General features: G+C 34.9%; 1 pseudogene; it reads left to right on the top strand.

The window, feature by feature from the left end:
- Positions 1-3,037: 3,037 nt before the first annotated feature.
- LOC148128656 (vomeronasal type-2 receptor 26-like) lies at positions 3,038-10,614 on the top strand (annotated as a pseudogene).
- The last annotated feature ends 593 nt before the right edge of the window (positions 10,615-11,207 follow it).

Genomic DNA, 11,207 nt, shown 5'->3' on the forward strand with positions numbered 1-11,207 from the left:
TTTGGATGGTGAGGTCTCTTAGACCCAGGACAATCCGATCTCTCATGGCTTCTTTCAGATTCGTGAAGCCACATAGTCCACCCAAATTTCTTAGGTCAGCTACAAAGTCCCCGATGCTCTCACTTTCCCTTTGGTCCCTCTGGTAAAACTTGTGTCTTCTGATGAGGGTTGGAACTGCTGGGGCGTAACGAGCCCTGAGAATGGGAGCGAGGGTGTCCCAATCCATAGTTTTGACTTCAGCCGGTTTCGCTAGCGCCTTTGCCATTTTGAAAACGGCAGGTCCGCAATGCGTTAGGAACACTGCGCATTTCTTGCTAGGCGTAGCATCCTTCAGATTGTTGGTTTCCAGGAACATTTGGAACCTGTCCATATACGAGTCCCAATCTTCGTTAGCTGGATCAAACGGAGCGGGTGGTATTGCACTGCTGGTCATTCTGCCATTTTCTGCGCATTGTCAGCCATGTGCTCTGTCAATACTTCGCGAGTGTTCAGTCAGCTCTTATAGTCTCCCCATCCCATCCTCGTCGCCAGTGTTCTGTCTCGGAGAGTGGGCGCAATAACGGAGACGAGACATCGAATAGTGACTCCAACTCTTTATTTGTGACTTCAGGAAACAGAGCAAAGAGAATGGCAGCAGCAGCTCCTTTTATAGAGCTGGCTGCTGTCAAAGCATCCAATGGTTTAAGTTTGCCATGCTTGGAGCGTCCAATCGCGGCAGCCCGTTAACTAGCCAATCAGATCAGTCCAGAATGACCAATCATGACCCGCTGTTAACGGACCAATCAAATGTGCAGGATTACGAGCCTGCTTGTGGAAAGGCCAGTCAGGTTCGCAGGCTTATGAGCCTGCTAGTTCGGAACACATAGCATTGCTAGAAAAGGTACGGTAGCTCTAAGAAAACAGATTTACTGAAAAGAATGGATCTCTGAGTCATATCAGTAACATAATCCTTTTTTCTTTCTTCCTTTTTTTTGGCTAATGTGTATCTTTTATTACTGGTTGCCAATTATTTTACAATAGTGGCTTTCTGAAAACAGCATAAGCTTACTATAGAGGCAATTAAAAAGTATAACTCTCCATCTAATCTAGAAATCATAACTGTTTTACAACTGTCAAGCACCTTAAAAAATTAGAATTGTTTTTAAGCACATGTGTACATTGAAAGGTCCTGAAGCTCCACATGCATTAACTTTGCTTTGAAATTGCACCCCAAATCAAGACAAAACCATCTTTGGACATTCTGATTTAATACTCAGTATATGTGCTAATGAAGGGGAAAGCTCCCTATTTCTCTAAAGTTCTTCCATTTCATAAATTGATTTCTTTTGAAGTTGGTTCATTTGAAAATTACATTTATTAGCCAGATTGGAATAATAAATATTTACACACGAGACAACATTTTTTCACAATACTATAGAGAAATAAAAATGTAATCATTGCCATTTTCTCTCCATATATAATTAGCATCATTATTATTAATTCTGAATTGCACTTAACGCCATAAATAAATATATTGAATATTTATGCAAGAGCAAAAACAAAAGTTAGTGTTTATGAACAGTACAAAATATCTCTGACTGTTCCCAGCTACAATCTAGTTATAGCAAAATGCTATCAGAATAATTCCTGAAAAATTGGACGTGTTCTAAGTGTTTCAGTAGAAATTAGATGTTGTGTGGGATGGGTGACTGCATGGTTCCTTCTTATGTAACCTTGAAGATTCTAAAGCTTTATCCAACAAATTATATTGTGGACATATGTTTGGCATAATGATCGTGATCGTGATCCTATTTTTGACTGATATGGTTTACAAGTCTGATATGAAAAATTGCAAGGTTAATGATCCTCTCCCTATTCTTCACAATTATTTCCAATCCGGTGACTTCATCATGGGCGCTATTACTTCTCTTGTCTTAATGCCTCAAGATCCAGCTACCTTTTTTGAAGATCCCCACCGTTCATTTATAAGAGAACCCATGTAAGATGTCTACATAATAATGTTTAGTATTCCAGATTGCATTCTGGAAAATAATCTCCAAAGCAATAAAATTAGTTACAGGGTGAAATAAGTAATTTTTTCAGATTAACCATTAATGAGGTGATGAGGGTTTTTAAAATTCTTTTTCATTTTCACTGGACTTCTAGGAAAAATTAAATTAACTGATTTATTATTCTGAAAAATGGTTTGGTATTCCAGATTGTATTCTGGAATAATAATCCCCAAAGCAATAGACTTAGTTACAGGGTGAAATAAATACATTTGGATTAAATTTAAATTAGCTGATTTATCATTCCTAACAAAGAAATAGTTTAAATCATGAGTTTGCTAATTGAAGTCTTTCTCATTTAATTAAATGATTGGAAATAGCCAGCAATTCTTATAATGGAAAAGGAATTCAAAACAACCTTACTTAAGATGTGCTGAAACTTGAAAAAATGTTCTAAACATGTTTATTATATTAAAATTCTGTTTTTGATTGATATTATACGTCATCCTTTTAGTGTATGTACATTTACTAAGTTATCAACTATAATGATAAAATGTGATTTTGAAACCATGTTAGGCAGTAAAATATTTATATTTTTGTTAAAAATTAAAGTCTGTTTTTAATAACCTAGGGTATATATTCCCTGTAAGATTAATATAGTTCTTAAAAATATTGATAGCTCAATATTCAAAGTTCAAGAAGAGGCAGATAATACTATTAGTCATTGAGATGTTTCTCCTGAGAAAGTCTATGGAACTTCAAAATGCATGTCTTTTTCTTCAGCTAACTTAATTATGAAAACAAAACAAACAAATAGTGTAGAACCTCAAAATGGCATGAACCAGAAACTGTGACTTAAAGAGTGACATTGAGATTTTGTGATAAAGTATATTCCATGGGCAATGCAAATCAAGCATTGAATTCAAGAACTGAATGGTTTGATGGATCATGCTTTTGCTGCAATACTTTTTGCTAGATCCAGAATATCTCTTATAATGCTTTTTAATTGCAGGGTCCAGACTAAGTTTTATCAGCATATTTTAGCTTTAATGTTTGCTGTAAAACAGATCAATGAAAATGGTCAGATCTTGCCCAACATCACCTTGGGTTTCACAATTGTTGACAGCTATGATGGAACATGGACTTATCATGCCACAATGAAACTTTTTTCACCATTGAAGAGACTGATCCCGAATTATAAATGTGGCTTCCAGAAGAACTTGGTCGCAGTCATTGGAGCTCTTTATTCTGAAACTTCTCTTTTGATGGGAGATATCTTGAAAACTTACAAAGTTCCACAGGTAGTAGGTTTGATGAGTCATGGAATCATACTTGATCTTTTTACATTTCTGTAACTTGGAAGCATTATAAAATATTTTTAAAAATTGAAATTAAAGAGTCTAGTGGTCCAATCATAAGATATACAGTGATTTAAGGATATTTATTTAAAAGTGGAACTATTCACAGTATGTAAGATCAATAAAAAAGTTCATAAATCACATTTATTTGTCAAAGATATAATTTAATATTTTTCTCAGAGACAACCTTCAGTCTTAAACAATAACATGAAATAATATTCTTTCATTTTTTTCAAATTAAAGGATTTTTCCTAAAATATAGCCTTCCTAGTATTTTTTTATTACAAAAACCAGCCAAAATGCCTATTTGTATATAATACAAAAAGAACATTTAATTTTTATATACAATAGTGACCTTTTACATTTTTAAATTACATTTAAATTTTAGCAAGTCTTAGTCTACCAGTTATTTATTTCCATGGAAAAAAAACACTAATTTCTTTCCATTCTCCATATTTCTCCATTTTTGTTTTTTACTTTTGTAGATTATATATGGGTCACATCCAGAGATGCCAGATCAAAATGAATCTTTTTCCTTCTATCAATTGGTCCCTGATGAAAGTTTTGAATACAAAGGTCTGTGTCATCTGCTTTTGCACTTTGGATGGACCTGGGTTGGTATTCTTGTAAAAGAAGATGATGATGGAAGATTTGTGAGAATGACATTTTCAATGTTTCCTCTTCATGGCATTTGTATTGCCTTCCTAAAAAAAATAAGGCCAATTTATATCAGCAGCTTTTCTGATGATGTAGAATGGTTAGCGGAAACATATTATCTTTCAATGAACAGCAAAGCCAAAGCAGTTATTGTCTATGAAAGAACACTTCTGCATCTGAGGTTACTACTACAGCTTCCTAAAATGGAACTAGTGTCCTTAGAGCCTAAAGGTAAGGTGTGGATTATGGCCTCCCAGATGGATCTTGCATCAGTGTTTTACCAAAAGAGCTGGGATATTCAGATTATCCATGGTTCCCTGTCCTTTTCAGTTCATTCCAATGAAATTCCAGGATTTCAGCACTTTATTCAGGCAAGAGACCATTTCTCATCAAAAGAAGATGGTTTTATCACAGATGTCTGGGAACATGTATTTGACTGTTCTTTTCCCAGGCCCTTGGTAAATGACAAAGATAGTGGCATTTGTACTCTGAGGGAGAAATTGGAGGATGTTCCGGGTGCTTTTTTTGAAATGAGCATGACAGGGCACAGTTACAATATCTACAATGCAATATATGTTGTAGCTCATGCTCTACATGCCCTGAAGATTGAACAAAAACAGGAAAAAAGCCTGTACAGAAAAAAACTAAATTTTCAGATTCAACATCCATGTCAGGTATGGACTTGAACAGTCATCATTTAATCTGTTCTGTTTCATTATATATACATACAGATTGATTCATTTAGTCAATAAATTGGTATTAGATTTATTAAACTACTTACTTTCAATACAATTTCATAGACATACAAATTTACTAAGAATTTCTGCACATTTCAGGAGCCAGAAATAGAAGTTTTTCCTATCTTTAAACCAAAAAATTGTCCAAAAAATTGTTGTAGTAGTTCAATGAAATATAGTGAATATACCTATGAGAAAAAGGAGAATATGTAAAAATTATAGAATCAACACAAAAATATTAGTAAAAATAATGGACATTAGGAGAAAGAATATATTGAAAATAAATTTCAAAGGACTATTTTCCGTAATATGTGTGGATTATTATGTGACATTTGATTTTTAAAAGATCTCCAACACATTCTAAAAGTTGATGCATTCAAAGGTCTGCCCCCCACCCAAATAGTAATGCCAAAGCTAAAACCTTAAGCCATTCCCACTATCTAAGAAAAACTCAGAATTCCATGATGATAGTTCATTCATAATCTGGAAGGTTAGAATTTTCTAAAAGGAAGTACCACTCTTGAAGATTAACCACTATTCTTGATTTCCATCAAGTTTCCTTCAGCTTCTTAGAAGACAGAAAGCCTTTTCAAGCCAAGATTTTCATTGGAATACAGGAAACGTTTCATTTTATCTGCATTAAATAAAAATTGATAGGGAACTGTAGACTATCTTGGGACCATTTTTTAAAAATGAAAATTGAATCTTTAACAAAATTGCAATCTATTCAGGGAAAAATATAACCCTATCAGAATATTTTAAATTTCTTGATGAGATTCTTTTATATATTAGGAAATTTTATTCTTAATGACATTCTGACCAATTTTTGTGTATTATTTGATATTCAGCTCCACCGGTTTCTAAAAAGAATTTCATTTAATAACAATGTTGGAGATGAGATTTTGTTTGATGAGAAGATGGAACTGATAGTTGGATTTGATGTTATAAACTGGGTCACATTCCCCAACCAGTCCTTCCATCGAGTGAAAGTTGGGAAACTGAATCCCGGACTTCGAGGGAAAAAAGCTCATCATTCATGATGAAGCCATCACCTGGCACAGAACTTTCAACCAAGTAGGTTCTGAATGCAGATAATTACATCTGGATATTATTTAATATACAGGTGGTCCTCCATTTACAACTATCCATTTAGCGACTATTCAAAGTTACAGGGGCACTGAAAAAATTATTACGGCCATCACACTTATGACCATTGAAACATTCCCCACAATCATATCATCGAAATGTGGATGCTTGAAATTATGATGGTTGCAGCATCTCAAGGTCATATGAACACCATTTGTGACCTTCCCAGACAAGTTCTGACAAGTACTCAATGCTGGATACACTTAATGATTATCTAATTCACTTAACAACTGCAGTGATTTGCTTAAAAACCATGGGAAAAAACTAGTAAAATTGAGCATAATGCAGTTAACAACCATCTTGCTTAGCAAGAGAAGTTAGAGTCCAATCGTGATTATAAATCAAGGACCACCTGTATAAATAAAAGATAAACTTACTCTTTCTGTGTTTTTGCTGTTGCATGAATCTGGAAAAAATGTAAGCAATGTCACCAAGGGAACAGCAGGCAGCAGTCACCAGGAAGGCCTTTGCACACCTTTAGGTGGTACTCCAGTTGCTTCCATATCTGGACTTGGTGGCCTGATCACATTAGCTCATGCCCTTGTAACCTCTTGCTTGGACTACAATAACACATTTTACAGGGAGCTGCCCTTGAAGACCATTTGGAAACTTCAACTGGTGCAGAATGCAGCTGTTGGGGTAATAATTGGTGCCAGATATATGGCACACATAACACTACTTCTTACTCTTCAGAGTCAGCTACGCTGGTTGACAGTGTGTTCTCAGGTACAATTCAAAGTTCTGATGGTTATCTATAAAGCCCTACATAGGTTTGGACCAGGTATCTGAATGAGTGCCATTTTTGTATAGTCTTTTCTACTGTCCAACCAAATAAAATAGGATGGGCATGCTCTAAGTTCCATCAGCCAAGGAATGTCGGCTGGCAGGGGTTAGAGGGTTAACTTTTTTTGCAGTGGCACTGTTCTGTGGAACATCCTTCTTTCGAATATATAAACCAGGATAAACATTTTAGTACTATATCTTTAAGGGAATGCAAGAGCATGGAATTGGGTGTGGTTTCTCAAACAGCTATAAGATGGAGCCAGAAACCTGGGTTGTTTAGTCTTAATCTCAGAAGAGAGTGTGACTCTATCTCTGTTTCCTTCTGTTGGAAAATATTGCCATTACTCCATGATATTACTGGATTTAATGTAAGTCTGATACTGAACTGTTTTTGACACTGGAATTTGATATTTGGATTATCCCTGGATGAAAACTGACTGATTTTACCTATGAATGACTTTGGATTGCTTATTTTGGACTTTGCTTAAACCTTTCTAGAAGTAAAAACTTACATTTACTGTACACTTTATTTGTGTGCTCTGTGTGTATTATTCAAACACTCCTCTCAAATATGTCTCCCTGTATGTGCTCATTCTCCTAATGGGGAATTACCTCAACATATTTCATATTAGACAGGTTTTTTTCTGATTTAATGGTGTTTTTTTTTTTACTATTTTCATTGTTTTAAAATGGTTTTAAAATATAATTGTAGTATATGTTTTGAATTGTGAGATATTACCTAACTGAATACATAAACATCTGTAAGAATACAACCAAGCTCCAAGAGCACCAAGGGCTCCACATAACAGAGAGTTTGGAACTTATTTAAAAGTTGCCTGCAAATGCTTATGAGTTCAGATATATCAGTTGCTTGGTAAACTGACTACCTCTTAATTGTAGAATTAAAAGTCATATGATTTTTTTATACATACATTTTTTTCTGTTTGCTAATAACTTGTGAGAATGCTAATACATACATTTCCCCCTATTTCTGGGCCAGACATTACCTATTTCTCTATGTACTAAGAGCTGCCTCCCTGGTAATTTCAGGAGAAAGCAGGAAGGAAAACAATTTTGCTGCTATGATTGTCTTCCATGTCCTAAAGAGAAAATGTCAAGCCTGATTGGTAAGAGACATTATGAAATAAGATCTTTTAATTATGCAGGATATACCAAGCAGATCCATCAATACATAAGTATGGAAATTGGGTTATATTCTTTTATGGGTAGTTATTGGATAGTTGTTAAGTGAGTTTTACCCTATATTATGATCTTTCTTGCCACAGTTATTAGGTGAATACTGCATTGTTCAGTTAGTAAGTGAATCTGGCTTGCAAATTGACTTTGTTAGACAGTTGCAAAAGATGTTCATATGACCCTGAAAAATTGGAAGAGTCATAAATATGAAGCAGTTGCGAAGCATCTGAATTATGCATAAAAAATGTCCACATGTCACTTTTTCAGGGCTGCTGTAACTTTGAGTGGTCGCTAAAAATGGTTGTAAGTCAAGTACTACCTGTAATTATTAGCAGAATGTCCCCATCAACTTTCTCTTAAAAAAGAATAGAGAAAGAGTTATTAAGGGAAGTTTAATTTCCTTGGATTGTATTACCTGAATTGGGCATCTCACCTTTTGCACTATGTCAACTGATAAAACAGAGTACATCAATTACCTTTTACAAAACTTGAGAAACTTTCTGTAGTTTAATGACATGCCAATATCTCATGTTTCCTTCAGCAAAAAAAACCCACAAAAAACCTATTTATTTTATTTGGAAAATTTATATGGCCACACACTCAGTGATTTTGGATGGTTTACCAAAAAATAAAAACCTGATATACAATAATAAAAACAACAACTCTATCACCTCCTTGGTGGCAGTAATCAACCAAACTACTTGATAAACTCCATCCCACTCTGGATTCCCCAAGTCTATTGGCAAAACCAGATCTTCAGGACCTTGTGAAAGAGTTTCGAAGTGACACCTAGGGAATGATGTTCCAAAGTCAGTGAGTCACCATGGAGAAGGTCCTTCTTCTGGATACCACTAGATTACCTCTTTAGGAGAGAAGAGATACAATATTTTCTGCCTCCCTGCTGTGCTTGATTGGATGGATGTAATCAGGGAGAGACAGTGCTTTAGATAACCTGATCCCAAGCCATGAAAGGCTTCAAAAGTAGTAACAAGTACCTTAAATTGTACCCAGAAGCAAATTGACAGCCAATGAAGCTCCTGCAGGAGAGGAGACACATATGTACAACTGGGCCTGCCCAAAACCATGTAGGTTGTTGCATTTTGAACCAATTGGAGTTTCTAGATGCTTTTCAATGAGAGCCCTGTGTAGAATTGCCAATGATAAGGTTCATTTGTGCCTCTCAACTGATGATTATTAGAGATGTTTCCTCCAAAAATTATGATTCAAAAGCAAAAATAAAATCTAGAAAAGTCAAGATTTTTTTTTCACATATGTCTGCCTGAAATGGTGTAATACAGATATATTATCTCCAATTGATCAGCCATTTTGGAATCTTATCTTCCCAACATCAATAATATTTTCATTTCCATGTAGACTTGGGGATTAATATTAAGTATTTGCTCAGTCTGTCTAATAAAATTCTTCTACACGCATGGAAGGCACAGTTTAGAACTTTACCTACATTGTTTCTATTAAATTTTTTATTAATATTTGAATAGAAACCATATAGGAAAAATACAGTAGATACTGATCTTTGGTCACCTAATCATGAAGTCATATTAAAAGAGTTTGGGGATTAAAACTGTACTATTAATTAAATTTTATCCCAAATAATTAAAATTGAATTTAGATTCCCTCCCCATTACTACTTTCTTGATTTTCATTTAATAACCATTATACAAAATATTGAAATATAGCAACAATAGAGTACAAAGACAAGCTGAAAATATTGGTGCCATGAATGAAGCCATGGATGAAGAAGAAAGACAGGGGAAAATCATATACAATAGAAGGAATAATGAAATTATAATACAGGAATAAAAAGATTTTTTAAAAAACTCTTACAGATATGGATGACTGTTCTGAATGTCCAGCAGACCAATATCCAAGCAAAGACCAAGATTCATGTCTTCCAAAGAGAATGTCTTTCTTATCCTATGCGGAACCAATGGGAAGAAGTCTAGTTATTCTGGCTCTCTTTTTTTCTTTTTGCACAATATTGGTGTTGTCAACGTTTTTGAAGTATCACCATACTCCCATTGTCAAGGCTAATAACCGAAACCTCACCTACATTTTGCTCATCTCCCTCTTCCTCTGCTTCCTTTGCTCACTGCAGTTCCTTGTTGCACCAAGTCATATAATATGTCTCTTCCGACAAATTAGCTTTGGCATCATCTTCTCAGTGGCTGTGTCTTCTGTGTTGGCAAAACCATCACTGTGATTCTGGCTTTCATGGCCACCAAGCCAGGATCCAGAATGAGGAAATGGGTTGGCAGAGGTCTGACCACCTGCATTGTTCTTACTTGTTCTCTGATTCAAGCAGGCATCTGTATGGTGTGGCTCTTCACATATCCCCCTTTCACTGATGTTGATAACCATTCAGAAATTGAGGAAATGATAATGCAGTGCAATGAAGGTTCAGCTACCATGTTCTACTGTGTTCTTGGCTACATGGGCTCTCTGGCAGCTGCCAGTTTCACAGTAGCTTTTTTCTCCAGGAAGCTTCCCAGTAGTTTCAATGAAGCCAAATGTCTCACATTTAGCATGCTGATCTTCTGCAGTGTGTGGCTCTCTTTTGTTCCATCCTACCTGAGCACCAAAGGCAAATACATGGTGGCTGTGGAGGTTTTCTCTATTTTGGCTTCCAGTGCTGGATTGCTGGGCTGCATATATTTCCCCAAATGTTACATAATTATTTTTAAGCCAGAGCTAAACAACAGGGAACAACTTATTAAACGAAACTCTTAATAAATGAAATAAATGTTTCATTTGTTTTCTTTCATTTCTGTTCTTCTCCTTTAAAATAATTAGTTCTTATTCAGTAGAATAGGAAATTTCTGCTCACTTTTCTTAGTGAAATATTAAATATTCATATTAAACTTAATACTAAATATTAAACATTAAATGTATTAGGTTTATCAACTGATCTCTGTTTTACTATATAGTTAGAGTATGAAGTAATTTGTAGAATAGTATTTTCACATGTTATGATTTTATTTAAATAAATGTTAGTAACATTTCTGGAAATCCACAATTAACGCAAGATTAATTAGCTGCTTAATGCAAACAGCTAGTGTTGTTCATTTTAGTTTCCAAGTTTAGCAATGTGAAACAAACTTATATTTCAATTCTACATTAAGCCACTCTTTCAAGTTATTTGAAATTCAAACTTTTCTGATAATACTGCTCTGTATAGGACTGTTTTGCTTTGTGAGTTTCCTTTTACCTGAGCACCAAAAGCAAATATATGGTGTCTGTGGAGGTTTTCTCCATTTTGGCTTCCAGCGATGGTTTAACAGGCTGTATAATGTATATGTTATGTAGTAATTATTAATCCAGAA

This window comes from Notechis scutatus, unplaced genomic scaffold, assembly GCF_049901735.1.
Source record: "Notechis scutatus isolate UNSWTSFEM ecotype Mainland unplaced genomic scaffold, rNotScu1.2 NSCUCTG33, whole genome shotgun sequence".
In the NCBI taxonomy this organism is placed as follows: domain Eukaryota; kingdom Metazoa; phylum Chordata; class Lepidosauria; order Squamata; family Elapidae; genus Notechis; species Notechis scutatus.